Genomic DNA, 19,773 nt, shown 5'->3' with positions numbered 1-19,773 from the left:
CAAACGACCCTGCGCAACGATGCCCAGCGCCGGGACAGCCCGCGGCGGCGGGACAGGAGGCACGGCCAGGGCCGTCCCGGCTCGGGCTGTTCCGTGAGCTGGAACCAGCCTCCTGCTGCCCCGGCCCTTTGTCCCCGGCTTTCCCGGGCAGCTCCTGGGCTGGGTCACACAGACTGTTCTCTGCTGGCACCACCCACCGGGTCACCTGTGTCTGTGGTTCTGCGGACACCCCACGGGCTCCCTGAAAACGGCCATCGCAGCACTGAGAGGGGGCGTTCAGGAGCCTCTGCGCTTTGGGGTTGGTTTGTGTGGGGCTTTTTGCCTCTTTTGTTGTTTTTATAATTAGCTTCTTCTTGTTGGTTTGTTTGTTTTTAAGCTGTTACTCTACATAGCTCATCGATGGTGCTTATAGAGTATGGATAAATCTACCCTGGTTCCCACAGGAGACGACCATCTTGCTTTACAACAGGTGACTGAATCTGCTACAGAAAAGTTCAACCACCTCCTGTACAGCAAAGGATAAAAGAAAGCATGGATTTTTGTTGCATCAAATCCATAATGCAAGTACCAATTAACAATACTTTACCAGTGGGCTCCTTCAAATATTCACTGTGAAGGCAGTTCCTGGCACGACTATATCAGCGTTCTTACTATTTTACAGAGAAGCACAGGGCACGGCTGATTTTGCCCACGTGCAGCGCAATGATCACACGGGTGCGGTGAACCGGGGGAAAGGCCCTAGAGAAGGAAAATCAGGCTCGTGTGCTACAAAGGGTATAAAGCAGAAAAAAGAGCAGTGAATGTGCATGATGACACAATTAGACGTTTTTTCAGTTCCATGATGTGCTCTTTTACCAACAGTGTCTGCTGCAGTGGGTATCCTGGACACGAACAGGCGGGTTCTGGTGCTGTGCCCGTGGTGATTCATCCACTGTGCCCGTGGGTGTCAGGCCCTGATACAACAGACACAAAACCTTGGGAGGGAGGTGATCACAGTGAAACGCTTAAAGATAATGAGCTAGCAGACTTGATTTAGTCTTTATTTAAACATACACATGGCTGCTGTCTTTTCTCCAGTTTAGCTAGCATGGGCTTCAAGATCTCTATTAATTCTAGTTACAATATGTGACAAAAATTAAGGGGGGAAAGCTTTATTTTTACAATGGTGTTTAAATCGCAATTTGGGAAACAGATAAAGGGGTGTAGCAGATGAGGCACAGACTCTCTTTAAGATGCAAAGAGACATTTAATACAAACTCAGGTTTGCATTTGAAACATCACGTACCTCTGTCCCTGATGTACCGATCCCGTATCAATCCCTGTCCCTGATGTACCGATCCCGTATCAATCCCTCTGTCCCTGATGTACCGATCCCGTATCAATCCCTGTCCCTGATGTACCGATCCCATATCAATCCCTCTGTCCCTGATGTACCGATCCCGTATCAGTCCCTCTGTCCCTGATGTACCGATCCCGTATCAGTCCCTCTGTCCCTGATGTACCGATCCCGTATCAGTCCCTCTGTCCCTGATGTACCGATCCCGTATCAATCCCTCTGTCCCTGATGTACCGATCCCGTATCAGTCCCTCTGTCCCTGATGTACCGATCCCGTATCAATCCCTCTGTCCCAGATGTACCGATCCCGTATCAGTCCCTCTGTCCCTGATGTACCGATCCCGTATCAGTCCCTCTGTCCCTGATGTACCGATCCCGTATCAATCCCTCTGTCCCTGACGTACCGATCCCGTATCAATCCCTCTGTCCCTGATGTACCGATCCCGTATCAGTCCCTCTGTCCCTGATGTACCGATCCCGTATAGATCCCTGTCCCTGATGTACCGATCCCGTATCAGTCTCTGTCCCTGATGTACCAATCCCGTATCAGTCCCTCTGTCCCTGATGGTTCATGTCCCACACAGTCTTTGCTGCTTGTTGTTCCACCAGCGCTTGTTCTCACACTGTGACTCCTGCAGTTTCTCAGGCCTGATGTCACAACCCTGCCACATCTCCCCTTCTTGTTTAACAACTGCAGCCATAGCAGCGTGTAACTGCACAGCCATTGCACCATTAAAGCTTTTTTCAACCATCATTGTGCACAAGAGAAGACACATGGTACACAATCAATAACTACAGACTCCACATACAAACATTCTAAGCAGCGGGTTAAAGGGCCGTGTTTCGCACTTTTCATGGCACCCGTAACTGTTACAGAATCGCTACTTAATATTCCCTGCATAGTGTTTAACACAGAATAATGAGCTCCCAGTCAACTAAGAATTCTATTTCTCTGTTCTCCAAGTCAGGATCTATATTAATATATTTCTGAGCTGTCGGTTTAAGACGGTGTAAAAACTCAGTGGGAGACTCCTCACGATCCTGTTTAATCTCAGAAGGTTTTGGTGTATTTACAGCTTAGGTGCAGCGTGTCTAATCCCGTATAAAATGCACAGTCCATACCAATGCAGCCTGTCCCCCGATATAAAGACATTAGGATGCCACCCTGGACTGACCGAGGGACAATTTTGATCTCATCTCTGTGTACTCTACACCAATAGCTGTTCTTCAACAAACCTTGTACTGGTTTCAATTTCTGATTATCCTTTTTCAAAACAAATGGATCTGACGGGGATAAATACAGTGCATATGTAACATTATGTATTGTGTAATACACATTATGTAATAAGCAATATATGATTTAAAATATATATCTTATTATATATTACATGTAGTGCAGTACTATACTACACATCCCAAAGTATACCCACCTAGACCTGTGCAGCATATAAATATTATTTGCAGTGGCCACCATTAATTACAATATTTAATCAGATTCCCCCCGGTTGCTGTTCCCCAGAGAGTCAAACGATCCTTTTCCAATGTCACGAAATACAACCCGGGGGGGATTTCTTCCAAATCCCTCCTGTCAATTGTACCACCACCTACTTCACAATCACAGTAACAGACAATTGGTGAACCGTAAGTATTGGACTATAAAATCACCCAAGACACAAGTAACAACAACAACAGGTCACTGAAGACACAATCATACAATTGCTAAGGCAATACCAGCAAAATCACTAAAGGCAGCTTTACCAAATTACTGTTCCCTCGTTTTTCTCTTTTATTTATTGTTTTCTCATTTTCCTCTTTAACTTTTCATTTCTTTTTAAGTTTCCCAGTTCACCAAAATGCGCAGACGCGAATGCGCAGACCCCACGCGCCGGTGTCGCCCACGTCTCGCGTAGGCAGCGTCACAACCCAGCCAGACAACGAAAGTGCCTGATCTCACTGATGGGGCTTTACCCGCGTCCCGAGCTGGTCCGAGGAGCTGTGGTCCCTTCCGGGAATTCCCCGGTGGCGGCACAAGGTCCCAGAGATCCTGGGATCCACGGGAGGTCAGGCAGATTATCCATCCTCGTGGCCAGAAATGATACCGAAAAGTCGGCAAACAGACTCTAACACTGTTTTGAAAGTGTTAAACAGCAGGCACTTTTAATACAGCGCGCTGGGGGATCGCTCCTCTAATCGAGCGTGCGTTCCGCTTTCCTCTGGTTTTACAGATCGTGGAACTCCTCAAACAGCAAAACATGCCAACCAATGTTACAGACGTCTCGTGCTCTTTCACCAGCGCGTGCAGCAGCAACGAGAAATCTGGAATGAGCGTCTACAGAAACACACACATATTTACCCAATTCAGAACAATGCGTTACATCCGCTGGCCGCACTTCATTGGCAGTAACCCCTCCTGGATTAACACCCTCTGTGGATGGCGCGGGTGCCAACTGTTGGCAATCAGGGCAGGACATAAGAACGCTCCTGGCCTGATCCACTGTCATTTGAAGTTGTCGTTTTAACGCCTTTGCACTCTGGTGAAAGAATTTATGTGATCATTTAGCTTGCTCCAAGGCTTTAGGCACAGTGAGCGGCACAGCTCGTGCATCGGCCCTCCTACTGCCTTCCGCAAGCGGTCCTGGAAGGGCCGTGCGAGAGCGAGTGTGCATTGCATAATAATGATGATGTCTATGAATCATTAGAAATCATAGCATTCTCAATTCAGCCATCGAAAAAGGATTATCTTCTTCCTTAAGAAAAGCAGCTTCCAGGCGGTTAGGTATGCCAGCTGCATAATATGAGGCAGTGACAACATTCAAAGGCTCGTTACAGAACACCTCAAAGCGATCCTAACAGCTGGCAGCTCAAGAACTTGTTTGACCCTTGGTCTCTTTTTCTACCTTGTGTTTGCAGCACTGGGTATCTGAGTTTAGCCATGTCATTACAACTTTACATGAGCGACCAGAGGCATCAGTAAATACAGTCTTGTTGCTTACTGGTCATTGCTGACAGCAGCATTTGCTACACAACGGTAAATTACCAATTTCAGCCCACAGTTTATGTTGAGGGTAATAAACTGGTACGTTCCCTGCGTATGTTGCCAATGCAATCTGGAAATTCACATCCTCAGTTAATTACCATTGCGAATTCTCCTTTGTTGTAGGAATAAATATACCTTCAGGTCTATCCCATACATAGCATATAAACATCCTCTGCCTTTACTTATCGGTTTTGCATACATTTCTTTTATTATCCAAACTGTTTTCATTGGTGTGTGAGCTAGAAAAACCCATACGGCCACAGTCACCTTTCTCCCTCCTTGAGCTCTCCTGACCTGCAGTTCCACCACCGGTGTCTTCCTCCCTGATCCCTCCTGCCTGGCAGGTGCGCTCCAAGCCTCTTTATCCATCACTGTTCCTCATGGGTTCGCCTCCTTCCTTGCTTTTCCTTTGCACGCTGCTCCACCTGAAGAGAAACACACGAAGGACTGAGCTACACCAGCAGGGACAGATTACGATAGACAAAAGATGTGTTATTGGCAGTAACTTTGGTGGGAACACAAAATACTTCGCTTATGTAATGTCTAACTTAGCTAATCAGCAAATGCTTGAGCAAGCATCATAGCGAGTATAAATGCAAACCTGAGATTGTAATTACTGCCTCTCATGGCACCTTACCGTGAGTCACGCCAGACTCGCTACACTCTTCCTCACAGGCTCACCACCTTCCTCTGATTCCTTTTTCCTTTGCACGCTGCTCCACCTGAAGAGAAACACACGGAGGACTGAGCTACACCAGCCCAAGGGCATTACAGTCAGACAGGTGACAAGTCTGGGGGCTGACACCTCCCCACACCCCACAGCGCGCCCACCTTGCCTTGGCCCTGGCCCCTGCACATGCCTTAGAGATGTCACAGCTCAGTACAAATGCCCACGGTCCTCACCTGCTCTTTGGTACTTGCTGGACCCCACTGTCCCGGGTTAGAGATGTCACAGCTCAGTACAAATGCCCACGGTCCTCATCTGCTCTTTGGTACTTGCTGGACTCCAGTGTCACGGGTTAGAGATGTCACAGCTCAGTACAAATGCCCACGGTCCTCACCTGCTCTTTGGTACTTGCGGAGGGTCACGTCGCTGTGCCCCAGGGCACTGGCCTGCACGGCCCTGCCCGGCAGTGGAAGCGGCTGGAGCTGCCGGTTGGTTCTCCAGCTTTAGGGTCACCCGCAGCAGCCCGCTCTCCTCAGCTCTGCACACCCAGCCAGTTGCGCCGCCCAGGCAAAGTCAGCTTCACCCTCTGCCCTACACCTCACCTGCAAACAGCCAACTCTTCAGCTGACAACCGCCCAAAACCCACCAACAAACTCTCCAAAACTCAGCCTTTCCCTTTCAGCTGCTGCCTCTAGTGCATCTCACAGACAAGCCTCCAAAATCCCCTCATCCTGCAATAATGCTCCAGCACTCATCGCCTGCGGGAACAACCACCACAGTACCATGCAAACACCAATCAGTTCTGGCACGGAAATATCGCTTTCTCCTCCAGATCCCACCTACACCAACTGCTGACAAACACACGCTGTCGTCACCAAAGCCAAACGCTGCAACAACCAGCGACAACTCAAATGTGCGTGTGCGGCGCAAAACCGCAGGTGTGAGCTAACGCAGAGCTGGGCTTGACAGCTGCACAGTGTGCACCCTGCGGCTTAACGTGGCCAGTCACTGTCATTCCGCCTTCTCCCTGGGAGAAGCGCATGAGCACAGGCTGCTTCAAGGCACAATGCGAATGGTTTGGATCTCCACGTCTCTAAAGCCAAGAGTAATAAATGTGATCTGTGTGTGGCGCAGGAACTTCCCGTCCACTTGCTCCTCCATTCAGTCAGGTGCTGCAAGAGAGGGAGAGAAAGAAAAAGTTAGGACCAGATTAACAACCTCATCATCCCTGTCCCCAAACCTGCAGGCGTCCTAGGAGGCCTGATCTAAGTTTGGCTCTTCTCCCGCTCTTTGCTGGAATACTTCACTGCACAAATTTCTGTCATGAACACTCTCTTAACCAGTCTGATGTGTTCATAGCTCCCAGCCCAGCGTCCGTTCCTCAAGGTACCTCAGCATTTCCCTTTGAAACCAGACCTGAGTGCCATCCCGTCCTGAGCTCCCTCAGCATTGCCCCCTGCAGCCTCCCCGATGTCACCCCCCCGAGGTCCCTCAGCCTTTCCCGCCAAAGCCCCCCCGATGTCACCCCCCCCGAGGTCCCTCAGCCTTTCCCGCCAAAGCTCCCCCGATGTCACCCCCGCCGAGGTCCCTCAGCCTTTCCCGCCAAAGCCTCCCCGATGTCACCCCCTCCCTGAGGTCCCTCAGCCTTTCCCGCCCAAGCTCCTTCCGCGCCGTCCCGCCCGCAGGCTCCTCCGCCGCTCCCCCCGTTCCCGGCCCCTCCCGATCCGGCTTTGCCCCCTCCCGCTCGCCTTCCTCCCTCTGCCCTGTGGCACCACGGGCTCCCCCCTCCGCCCCACGGCCCCGCCCGAGCCCCGCGCAGCGCTCAGCCCGGGGCTCCCTTCCCTCATAGCCCCCGCGTGTTTCCCCCTCGCCCCTTGCTCGGCCCGGCCCGGGGCCGCGCTGTTGCGGCTGCCTGCCCCTCGCCTTCCTCCTGCCCAAACCAGCCCGTCCCTCCCCCTCCAGCCTCCCCCCTCAGCCGGGACCGGGGCGGCCCCGTCCGGTCTCCCCGGTGTCCGCCCGCCCCTCGCTCACCGCCGGCCCCGCCGCTCCTCGCGCGCTCCTCCCGCCGCCGCACCGGCGGCACGCGCTCCTCCGCCCCCGCACTTACGCAGCGTGGCCCCGCCCATCCGGCGCAGGAGCCAATCCCGTCCGCGCCCGCCACCGGGCCCCGCCCCCCCCGGCCCCGGCGGGTCAGCGGCAGCGGGGCCGGGAGCGCCTGCCCCGCCGAGGGCTCCGAGGGACCGAGGGCTCCGCCGCTGCAGCCCGGTTCGTGCCGGTTGCACCCCCGGCTTACACGGCTGCAGCCTTCCTGCCGCTTTAGCTCACACATCTTTCTTCCTTCCAACTGCACAGCAGTTCACACTCACAAACGTTCTGTGCTCGTTGCCATAAGAGTATCTGCATAAGAATTTACAAACATTACAAAGATATACCACAGACCACAGCTTTCTGAGCTTTCAAGTTAAAGTTCCTGTAGATATCCATGTTTAAATAAAACAGGCGATACCAGTAGAGCTGCTGCCTCTGCCGTCTTTGTTCAGAAAGAAGTGACAATGCTAGAAAACACATTGGCAGCCGGTGCTTTGACTAGTGAAGGTGGGATGTACAAAAGTCTGATTAAACCAAACAGCCTGAGGTCTTTATCAAGCTGCAGATCTGCCAGGAATGCCAAAATGCAAGAGTTTACTCCTGCAATATTCCACAATGGAACAGCCACTTAATATCAAATATAATCTTGAAGTTCCAAACCAGTATATTAAAAAGCTACCACTAAGTATTAGAAGACCACTGCAAGGTCTTATTGCTTTTTGAGTTAAATAATAATTTCTCAATAAACCAAAACCCAAACCATTTCTGCAGTCTGTTGTTCATCCTCCTGTTCATTCATTAGCACTGCAGCAATCAGTTTTTATACAACGTGTCAACAGAGGCGTTTGAAAAACCCCAAACAAAACTTATTCAAGTCCACGGACACCCCCGCCCTCCCTGCCCCCCCCGCCCTGAGCCCCACGATCAGCACTTGGTGCGGGACAGGAGCACAGCTCGACAGACAGAACCAGAAATCCGACTGCGGGGAGAAGGAAACACCAAGGTAGTTACAGCTTCCTTAACATCCCAAATCTGATGTCTTCCAAAACAAAGCACATCATCCTCGTCATTTAAAAGCCAAAGTTGCTTTGTAAGTGTCTGATCCTCACACAGCTGAGCGGTTCTCAAGTCCGCTGAGCCCCCTGTGCAGCCGCCCCCGTGTCTGTGTCCCCTTGTCTGAGTCCCCGGTCGCGGGACAGTGAGTGGGGTTGGGCTCCAGTGATAGAGAAAAGCACAAAGAGTCAAACTGGAAAAGTAATTAAAACAGAAAACCTGAAAGCCAGTTTAATTTTAATAACTTATTTTTACACTGCTATAAGCATATGAAGTACAGGGGTCACAAACTCTGTTACTACCACATATGTGCCTTATTACATAAGCACAAGAAACAAGGAAGTAGCATTTCTTCTATTTTTGATGTAATGATGAGCTAATCCATCTCCTGAGATGGCTTCCAGACCTGATTTAGTATCTACACCGTGTTGTACTGCAGATAAATACCTCAGGTCAGCATTAATCGAAGACAACGTGCAGAAGGCGCAATATGCAGGGAAGCACGAGATCCTGGATTCCTTACACGAGTCTACTGCTAAAATTGTCTAAAAATGCTACAGAAATTGTAGCAGATAAACAACAGTAGCCACATTTTGTTCTATGGCATTTACATAATGTTGATCCACCTGTATTAAGCTGTGCCCTTTCGGGCCAGAGCTGTAAACTCAGTGTGTTCAAAGACTTCTTTCTTTGAATAGAACACACTTGAACTGGCTGTTTTGAAAAGAGCAGCTGTGCAGACCTGCAGCAGCTGAATGGAGGATGTAATTCCAGTGAACGGAGACAGAAAGAAGATCAGCACAAAACCAGCAATGACAGATCAGACACTCACCTAAAGCCTACGGAGACCAAAAAAAGAAGTTGTGTGGGCTTAGCAGTTGGGGAACCGGACCAAACAGCCTGGATATTCTCCAACAGGAGGGTCTTTATCTGGCCATAATCATGTAATCAATGGAGAAACTTACCATGATCAGACAGTGCAGGCGTGGGCAATGAGAGCAGCAGATCCCGCACCGACACAGAGTCAGAGCTTGTACAGACCATGAACACGCTCATGGGCCTTGTTCAGTAGTTTACACACTATTCTGAAATGAGACACCCATTTAATCGTTGCACAGTACATACTGTCACTTTACACAACTTGGAGAAATAAAGCAAGCTCATAATGTTCATACTCCATACATCAGGATAGGAAGCTACTCATAAAATGCAATAATCTCTGCCAGATACAAGCAAATGTATACATTTATTTGAAGCAAATTCCAATCTTATACTGTCATCTCAGGTCAAAATCTGCTATTAGACACAGGACACACAGCTCAAATGCCAACAGCTCATAAGAAAGCTGCACAAGAGAATGAACTAAAAATACAGCTATGGAATCAAGTGTGTTTTATCAATACATCAATGCAATTTCCTTCTCTTTCTTTCCTTCTCTTTTCCTTTCCTATATCCCTATTTCTTTGGCTCTCCCTCTATGAGCAGTATAACCTAAGGCTTACAGTCACAAAACTCCTTTCTGTAAATCCTTTGGCTGTTAAACTGTTCACCAATTTGGCTTAAGTAGTGTGAATCTTCCTGCAACCCTGGGCCAAGCTGCAAAATAAAAGGTGTTGGGGTTTGTTTGTTTACGGTCCTTGAGTACCCCATATACTCTTTTCTAAGGGGGCCGTGAATCTGGGTCACCTCCCCACACACAGCTCTGGCGGGACGTGACAGCTGGGGACGTTCTGCAATGAAAACTCGTCTGGACAGTGGAACATACTGAATAGGTCAATCCAGCATTTAATAAAAGCAACGGAGTTAGCACTTGAATTAACAGTCTGTTGCATGAATAACATGCTCTGCTGTATTGCGGCCAGTTGCGAGTGAAAACAGTGCAGTTACCAGTTTGGTGTGCATGGTCCTCTGTATACACGAAGACATCCAGCCAGCTTTAGTCACACACCTGATCCTTCCTTCGTGTTACAGATCTCTGCAGTGAAAGCTGGGAGCAACAAACACTCAGCTTTCTGACGTGTCATTAAAGAGATTTTTCTGCATTTACCAAAATCCTGCTGGAGCCTGTACCTGGTTGCTTTAACTGGCATTACACAAATCATTTACTAAGCAGGTACGTCAGCCTGCGAGGAGACACGGAGCGGTGACAGCTGTAAGTCCCTATGATGCTGGCACACCAGCATAAAAGCTAAAGAATTATTTAATTTCTAGTAAGAAAGATGCCAAATTTTCTTTTGGCTATTAAAAATTGTATTAACCTCCAAAAATAAGAGAGTAAATGTCTGTTAACACACTTTTTCCTTTTATGCTGATGTGAAGAAAATTCCTCTCTCATCCTGGTATTGTCAAACAGGATGAACATTTACAGAGAATGAGAGTGGGGAGTGATGAAAAAGTCAACAGGTTTTGCAGTCAGTTTGTACAAATTAAGATATACGTGATATTGAAGCAAACGCAAATGTTTCTAACGTTCTCCTATAGAATCTCCTGCTGCTGTACAATAAGATATACTCTCAGACTGACAACATTAGTCTGTGTCTTTGTAAGGCGCAGCCTTTTTCCTGCCATATCATGCATAGGTACCACATTTATATATAGCCAGGTAACTGCTCATCTAAGGTGCATTTCAAAACATATCGTATCCTGCTTGGGAACTTGTGCTGAAATGGAAAGTAGTTGTTCTGTATCCAGGAATTTTGAGATAACTGTAAAACAAAAGTAAAGAGATCAGAAATTGAATGGAAATTGTAACAAAATCTATTTTTTTTAATGAACACAATTACTTGGTGAAACTTTTGCTCATCTTCTTCATTCATTCTATCTCTACAAATTATTTACCAGGAAAAAAAAACAGGTTAAAAATTGCTGCTATCTAAACTATGTTGTCATAACTATACAGACTGTACCGAAGCATGCAGTGATTATTTTACAGGTGGACATATATCAATTCAGCGATATTCTTTTAGTCTGATTGAATCACACGACTCTTGTGATAAAGATCAAGATGACATGATCCGGCTCCAGGTGCACTGACTCACACTCTGCTATTGTGTTTTGTTGAGTTTGTCTGGACCACTATGAAGAAACAGGAAAAAATATCCATACATATCAAGTATAACATCAGTAATGCCTTTATTTGTCTTTAATGTATACATTATGTTGACTCGAATACTTTCAACTAGTCATAGAGGTAGAGACAAACTCATATTATTTGAAAAAGGTATTGGCTGACTTCTACCCATTTTATTTGAGAAATTCACTTCAGCGGCCGTTAGCACCGTAGCTCACCCCTGCCTGAGCCTGCTCCTTGCGCAGGGGCCACCGGAGAGGTGCCGAGGGCCGGCTTGCCAAAAAAAACGAGGATTGGGATTAACCCTTCTAAGGGTTAACCCTACCATGGGGCCCCCAGGTCTACCTCGCAGGGGGGGGGCCCCCAGGTCTACCTCCCAGGGCGGGGGCCCCCAGGTCTACCTCCCAGGGCGGGGGCCCCCAGGTCTACCTCCCAGGGCGGGGGCCCCCAGGTCTACCTCCCAGGGCGGGGGCCCCCAGGTCTACCTCCCAGGGCGGGGGCCCCCAGGTCTACCTCCCAGGGCGGGGGCACCACATCTACTGCTCCTCCTTGGTGAGGACCCCTTATGAGACGGCAGCTCTGGCGCAAACGCACAGAGAAGCTGCTGCAAGACTTAAAACCTTCAAGATGCTGGGAAGAAGTGCCAGTCCCTTAGACTGGATGGGTAGAGAGCAGAGCTGCTGTCGCAGCCCAGAACTACACCATAAAACACAACTGACCGGAAACGTTCAAGATGCAAGAACCGTGCACCCTTTCGGCTGTCGATACAAGAAAACCAGCACCCGATTGGTGCTACCCCGATCGGCACCGGCTTGCCAGACCCCGGGATGGCGCTTGAAATGGCTTTCGTGCCCCTGGAGCGCAACGATAGCCCAGGATCGTCTGACAGGCGCGAGGCGCGCTTCCCGAACTACGCGACAACAGACGCGGGCTGGAGCTGCCCTGCCCGGCGCACGCTGGCGTGGCGCTGTAAAGTTCCCTGACCCCGTTTATCTGCCCAAAGGGGACTGCTCCTGGACTGCCCTTTTCTGCCTGAGAACTTTAAACCCTCCCTGCAGTTCCCAGCCCCTTCCCAGCCCTCGTGCCTCCACTTAACTTTTAGAGGGACAAGGGACCAGATCCATCTTCAACAGAGGAAAACGCCACGTGGGCTAACGGGGATCTTCCTGCAGCTCTCACTTTCTCCATCATCACCTACAATAAGGAAAGCAAGGACATGCCTACGATTAGGCACCCGAACAATATTTATCGGTAGCAGTCTACAAGTCATTGCTCGCCTTGGCTCAGCTCCGGGAGGTACGTTTGAACGATCTACCAGGGGCCGCTGCACGCTGCAAAGGTCCTGGAAACAAAACACTCTTCTAGGAGAGGAGATTATATTAACAGCTATTAATACAGCAATGCAAACCAAAACACAACACTCCATCTTCATCATAGTCAGGAATTACTGGAAAATGCAAAGCACCCGGAACTGAATCAGCCAATGAAACATAATGACAAACAACCTTTCTACTACAGCTGCTACTGAACCTTTGCCGCGCCCGAAGCTCTTGCCTCAAACGGACACCTCCGCTTCTCCTAAGACGTCTGCCCACGTAGCTGAAACAGCTCAAAAGCTGCCGAAAGAGCAGCAGAGAACCAGCACCCAAGCGGTCCTGGAGCTGAATGAGCTCCCTCCCCGGGGACTGGGGCTCAAATACCCTGAGCCCCGCCCACCCCTTCCTACAATCCCCTGGGAAGGGGAGGGATCAATCACCCCAGGCCCACCCACCACCCCGATCAAATCACCTGGAATCTCACTTGAAGTGACAGCACCTGCACTCCTGTCGGGCTCTGCCAGACACTGTTGGTTTTCGTGAAGCCCTGTGCGGTTGATCTGTAGGGCAGAGGAACTGTGGGGTGCTGTGGGGTTACACTGTGGGTCTATAGGGCAGAGTGAACAAGATACGGGGTGCTGTGGGACAGCACTGTGTGTCTATGGGGAAGAACAGAGTCACTATGGGGTGCTGTGGGGCACTGCTGTGGATGTATGGGGCAGAGTACAGGAGCTATATGGTGCTGTGGGGCAGTACTGTGGGTGTACAGGTTGTTCAAATGTAGCTACCAATGACTCCACATCAGTTTTCCGCCTTTATCATTTAAAAGGAATTCCAAACAATGCGCTTTTTAAACTAGGATTCAGATTGGGAATAACCGCTGCCTAGTTCACCAAGTAATAGCTGAAATGAAATTTAGTTATTGCTCACGCCTAAATAATTTCACTTCTTTCCACTTTAACATTTTTATCATTACATTACTACCAGGCGGATTAAGTAGCACACATTATTTTTTACTATAGATATAAACTAATTTGTTACGCGAGAGCAGCACCAAACAGAACACTGTAGCATAATGCAAGTAAGAATGACTAGCATCAAAATCAGCGTCATACGATCAACGCTGAAAGAGCTGTGGAGCCGCAGCTCCTACCGGTTCTGACGTTTGTTTCTTATCGGGCACCTCGGACTGCTTGTGTTTCTTATCTGGCACTTACCTGGCACTTCTGAGCGCTTCGGGTCAACCGGCGTCTCTGCCCCCTGGCCGTGCGCTGCAGTACCCGGGTTTCGCCACAGGGCGGCAGCACTGAGGCGCGCCGCGGCACCGCATTGGGGCGGCCGGCTGCAGTACCGCGCTTTGCCCACAGGACGGCGACACTGAGACCCGCCGCGGCAGCCCCGGCCGAGCGCTCGTGCCGCGTGGCGCGGGAATCCCCAAACAATAACCCAAAAAACAAACGCCACCAAACAAAAAAGCGCACAGACAGCCGCGGCGCCACAGCCGCGCCACCGGGACACAGAACCCGCCGCGCCGCGCCTCGCCCCGAGCTCCCGCCGAAGCGGCGCCCCGCTCGCCACGCCACCGAGCCTGCAACCGCGCCTTAGCTCTGCTTTGCAACGTCCCCCCGGCTAACGGGGGCTGCGCCGCTCCCGGAGGGACCGCCGGACCGGGCACGGGCGCCGCGCCGGAGGGAGACGCGGCTCCAGACCGCCAGCCTTCAGCGCACCTGCCCGCAGGGTCCCACACGCGCCTCCCACCAGCTTCGCCAGCTCGGCGGGGGGGGGAAGCGGAACGGCACCCCGGTCACCCCCGCCGCGGCCGCACTCACCTGCCGCCTCTTTCGCCGCTCCGCTCCGCTCCCCTCGCGCTCTCCCGCCGTCCCGCCGGGCTCCGCGGGCACCGACACCCGCCGCGCCCCGGAGACCCCCGCGGCGGGAGGTCCCCGGCTGTCGCCTCCTTCCCCTCTGCCCTTCTGCCGCCTCCGGGGAGCCTCACGAAGGGCGGCCCGGAGCCGCCTGCCTCCAGATGCCCGGCCGCCGGCCGCAGCGAGCGCTCCGCAGCCGCCCCGGTCCCGTTCGCTCCCGGTTACCCGCCCCCCCCCCCCCCCCCGCCGCCCCGCCAACGCCGCGAGGCGCCCGCGGCTTGAGCATGCGCAGGAGGGAGACCGCAGCACCCGCCCCTTGCCGCGTCCCGGTTGACTGCCTAGGACACGTCAATCACCTCTCTCACCGCCCATCAGCGCTCGCGTTTTGGGCATGCGCACTAGGGTGACCGCAGCACCCGCCCCTTGCCGCGTCCCGGTTGGCTGCCTAGGACACGTCAATCACCGCTCTTGCCGCCTATCAGCGCTCGCGTTTTGAGCATGCGCAGGAGGGAGCCTGCAGCACCCTCCCCCTGCCGCGTCCCGGTTGGCTGCCTGGGACACGTCAATCACCTCTCTCGCCGCCTATCAGCGCTTGCTCTTTGGCGCATGCGCAGTACGGACACTTCAACGCCCGCCCCTCTGGCCACCTGATAGGCGGACAGAGTGGCGACTGACGTGCCTAGCAGCCAACCAGCGCTCCGCCCTCCCAGCCCTCCAGCCCTCCCGCGCAAGCAGCCGCCTCTCAAAGCGAAAAACAGCCAAGAACCACACAGCAGCAACGTCGAGTGCAATCTGGCTTCAATTCTGATCGTGCACTTAAAAGCCTCTCTCAGGCCTACCGATGACTGCTCCTTTTTTGGAAGGACAACCTTTCTTACCTGAACATCCTAAATTGAAGACTCCACGGAACAGAACGGGGATTGAGCCACAGGACAACGTGCCATCCATTTACACTCATGGGGGAAAAAAACCCTAGAGGTCAACCCCAAATTTAAAATTGCACGTGTCTTCTCCAAGCAGAATGAGCCTGTGATTCCACAAAAAAAGGAGGGCAAAGAGCAGGCCAGCTTATCAGAGAAAGACAGTGACAGGGAGCAAGACAAGGTGACCCAGAGAGAGGGGGAGAGAGGCAAAAGGGACGGAGAGGCCAAAATGAGCGCTCCACAGCCTCCCCTCCCTCGCCCCGACCCCCGTTTCCCCGTTAACTCCCGCTACCCGCCCCGACACACCGCGGACGCGTTAGCCAGGCAGGCAGCTGTTCAAAGCGGATTGAATCGGCGCGCTCTGATTGGCTGCTTTCCACCCCACCGCACCGCCCTCCTATTGGATGCGCCTTCCCGCGGGCCGCGCCCAGGTGCCCGCCTCAGCGTCCGACCTGACTGAGGACTGCGCAATTTGGGCATGCGCACGATGGACACCTCAACGCCCGCCCCCCCGCCATCCTGATTGGCTGCCTACGACCATCAACTGCCATTCTCCCCGCCTATCAGCGCCCCGCCCCTCCAGCCCTCCCGAGCCATCTGATTGGCCCGCTCTGCATCCTCACCCCCCCCCCTGCTCGCCGTGCGGCTTCCAGCAGCCGCGTCTCAAAGGGAACAAGAAACCGCGCTCCCCTGGCTTTCCGCACCACAAAAAACCCTTCCGTCTTGCATTGCCCTTCGCCGGTACAACTGCACAGCTGGGAACTCGGCAACGTCAAGCAGCCGTCTGACAGACGCACACGCAGAACCTGACCAGGCTGGGGTTTTTGGCTGTCTTATGCACACGGACTTGCACTTCCCTGAGGAAACAAATTCTTCTTGAAGCACAGCCTCTCCCTGGGGAAGAGAAAACGCCCACTCCGCGTTCAATTCTGATCACGCACTTAAAAGCCTCTCCCACTCCTACCAATGACTGCTCCTTTTCTGGAAGGACAAACTGAACGCCCTAAACTGGAGACTGCACGGAACACAACTCCACTGGCAGCCAATTTGCCTCTTCTCTGGCTTCCACGGGGAATATCTTGTAGCGTCCTCCAACTCGCAAACGTTCTTCCTCGGTCCACGGCCCCAGACGCGGAATCTCCTGAGCAGCGAGCGGAATCAACCGCGCGGGATTTTCTTCACGGCACCCAGAAGGCGACGCCGGCAAAAAAGCAGGCCAAAGCGCCTGAACCCGTCTGCCGCCCCCAGCCTGCGGCCAAGAGACCGGGAGCACCCTGCCCGAGGGGCCGCGCACCCCGCAGCTCCGGCCGGCAGGTCTCTCTCCCCTCTGCCCCCCGGCACCGAGGAGGCGCTGCCGCCTCGCCCGTGCCCCCTCGCAGTGGGGCCGCCCCAGGAGAGCCGGGGGACCCCGCCTCACCGCTGCCCCTGGGAAGGGCACGGACGGGCGCGGGTTTGATCCCCGAGGGAGAGAGAGGCCGGGCTCCCCGCGCTCACCTCCCCGCGGACAGCCCGGCCAACGGCCGCTCCAGCTCCGAGCGGCTCCCGCTCGTTGTTGCCGCGGGTCACTTCGGCTCCGCCTGACGCGGCCCCCGGGCAGCGCGCCCCGTCTGTCTGCCGCAGCTCTGGCTCGTCGAGGCCCCGCCTCCACAGCTCCCGCTCCCCACGAGCTCTGCGCAGCAGCCTGGGCTTCCCGCGAGGTCACAGATCCGCCGCTGCCAAAAAAAAAAACCAGGATTGGGATTAACCCTTCTAAGGAGCCATCGAGGGAGGGATGTCGTTTTCACACAAATGGGGACCTGGCCCCCGTCGCGGGGACGGACGCTGACACGCAGAGACCTGACTGCGAACCCTGCGGGTCCAACAGCGGCTCTGCCCACTGGCCGTGCGCTGCAGTACCCGAGTTGCGCCACAGGGCGGCAGCACTGAGGCGCGCCGCGGCACCGCCCTGGGGCGGCCGGCTGCAGCGCCGCGCTTTGCCCGCAGCCTTTCCTTCCTTGTACACTTTATACAACGGCCTCTGCTCATCACATCTCATCGAGGCTGCTCTACTCGCATTATCAGCGGGCGGTTCCCCAATCTCTTTCCTGCCAGCTAAAATACCCACCAACGGGCTCTTTTTCACAATGACGCTCCTACGCCGTCCTCCCGTTACGCGTCACGCAGAACGACGCGGCTCATCTTGGAACAAAGACAGGCAATAACTAGCAACGCTTACAGCACCGCTCCACGCATAATACTAAAGCCTACCCACGACACACCGCCCTCACAAGCTGTGCTCCAACTTGATCCCACCCTCTCCAAAACAAAACAATTCCGCTACGCAGCTCCAATCTATCCAACACTCAGCACCGCAATCAGGACACTCTGCAACGCAGGCGGCTTCGCAACGCTCACGCCCCTTGCGCGTTAAAGCCGCGGCAGCTTCTGCTGTAGTTATTGCCGTTCCAGTGCATAGTCAAAAACCAAGGCTAAGCCGCGTTTTTTACTTCATTTCATGAGCTTACTTATAACCCTTTAGTTTCTCGCTGACCACGCATCTGTGAATTCTTAGTTAAATACAAACTAAGCTCTCAGCTTCTAAACAACGTGTTACTTAACCTTCCGTCTCCCTCTTGTCGTGCAGAAGGATCGGAAAGGCGAAAAACGTCCCCTCGCCGTGCAGGCGGTCAGAAAGCCTTTCCCGCACGTCAACCGCTTAAGGAGGGCTACATCTTCTATAACTTCAGCGCAGCATACGTTAACTTGGCAGCTTCTCTTCAAAAGCGAGAAAACGGGGACAGGCGTCTGAAAAAACAAGGCAGAGAACAAAGCAGCTGGGAACATCGTGTCACTTACACGTGCACGTACCACCACCCCCCAAAACGGGGGGGGGCTCCCCTAGGAAAACAAAGCGGGGGCAGCGCCCCAAACAGCCGCAGCCCCCGGCCCACAGCCCGGCAGCTGCCCCCCGGCACGGCAATGCTGCTGGCCAGCCTGAGAAGGGACCTGTTCGTGCCGGCCAACATCGATACCCTCATCGCTGACCTTGTGTGTTCACACAACTGACTCAGTGATCGATACAGATTTATCTGCATTATAAGCACAGCTGAGCAAGGTCAAGAGTGCTTCTTAAGAACCTTTTTCAATATTATCTTTCAGACAATAAAGACTGATTTATCTTAATCTGAATTACATAAAAGCTAAGAAATTATTTAATTTCTACTTAAAAAAGATGCCTAATTTTCTTTTGGCTATTAAAAATTGTATTAACCTCCTTTAGTCAGTTTTCAGTTCCTTCAATTAGGCCTTCCTGTTATACATTTCCCAAATGCTACTCAGAACAACTTACTGGAAACTGGAGATGCAGTCGGTATCGCAGTACTTCAGAAATCATCAGTTTCACTTTATTTACAGCTTTCCTCCAGCAGGGTCAATAGCCTCCTGAATCAACACCTAATTGTGACCTATTAGTAACCAAAGCATAATTTTACCAATAAAGGGGGAAGAGGAAGATAACAATGGTCTCTAGAATTCATGAAAAGGCAATATCAACAATAGGATTAATCCTTAAATAGCCAGATTTTTTAAAAGAGCACATACAGCTATGGTTCTTCTACATTTGTACTATGTTACTGCTTTAGGCCACACTGCACCATGCTCAGTGCTGGGATGTTAACAAGTGACATGTCTTTTGGGCGGGGGGAAGGAAAAAAAGTGTACAAAGGACACAGACATGTTTTGCAAAGGAAATTAAACACTCATTTATGAAACACTTTATAGGTTGACTCACAGAAACTGATGGGAATACTTGTCTGTTCTAGCACAAAGGAAACTTAGCCTGCCCCAGCACAGGTGCTTTATTGCCCTGTGAAACCTCAGAAGCAAAGCTGAGAAGGGCAGTAACTTCTGAGGCAACCAAGACCTCTGGTAAATTAATACAAGTACTCCTGTAGAATGTCTTCCTATCCAGGCAGTGATTAAAATAAAATTACATAGCTCACTTAAAATAGGAATAACCAAGAAAAGAAAGGCTTGAAGAGAATTTTTACTAGATGCTTAGCAAATCTGTGAGCCACAGAAATCTGTCTCAAAAGCTATGGTTTATTTAACTGCTGCGGCCTGTCCAAACTCACCCCTCACCGGGCCTCACGTCACCGCGCTGCCTCAGTTTCTCTTCGGACAAAGCTGCAAGTACAGCCCTGAGGTGTCAGTCCCACTGCTCCCCTTTGAAGCACGCTGTAACTCACAGGTAGGCTTTGCTCAGCAGGTCTGGTTTCGTCACCGCCCGTTTTCACCACCGAGCCTCCAGGAGCCATGTCGCCTCCTTCCTCTCAACGGCCGCTCTCCGCCGCGCCCCCCGCGCCGACTGACCGGTGCCCCACGCATGCCCTCCACCACCACCGCGCCCGGCAGCCAACCAGCGCTAAGCTCCCGCCCCC

At 52.3% G+C, this 19,773-nt stretch overlaps 1 long non-coding RNA gene across 6 annotated transcripts; it reads right to left on the bottom strand.

The window, feature by feature from the left end:
• Positions 1 to 1,067: 1,067 nt before the first annotated feature.
• LOC308043932 lies at positions 1,068 to 19,692 on the bottom strand. Of its 6 annotated transcripts, none has more exons than XR_013922547.1 (11): positions 19,582 to 19,692; positions 18,684 to 18,798; positions 17,954 to 18,139; positions 12,348 to 12,445; positions 10,069 to 10,886; positions 9,147 to 9,266; positions 7,072 to 7,437; positions 5,277 to 6,212; positions 5,011 to 5,095; positions 4,641 to 4,798; positions 1,068 to 3,867 (listed from the first exon to the last, which is right to left on the bottom strand). It is a non-coding gene; the product is annotated as an uncharacterized lncRNA (long non-coding RNA). The 6 variants fall into 6 exon arrangements; XR_013922548.1 differs by having other exon boundaries at positions 19,468 to 19,687; XR_013922549.1 differs by having other exon boundaries at positions 4,668 to 4,798; positions 19,468 to 19,687.
• Positions 19,693 to 19,773: the final 81 nt, after the last annotated feature.

The sequence above is a fragment of the Nesoenas mayeri genome (assembly GCF_963082525.1).
Source record: "Nesoenas mayeri genome assembly, chromosome: 10".
In the NCBI taxonomy this organism is placed as follows: domain Eukaryota; kingdom Metazoa; phylum Chordata; class Aves; order Columbiformes; family Columbidae; genus Nesoenas; species Nesoenas mayeri.
The sequence above is the reverse complement of the archived record's forward strand: the minus strand, read 5'-3'. Positions and strand labels throughout refer to the sequence as shown.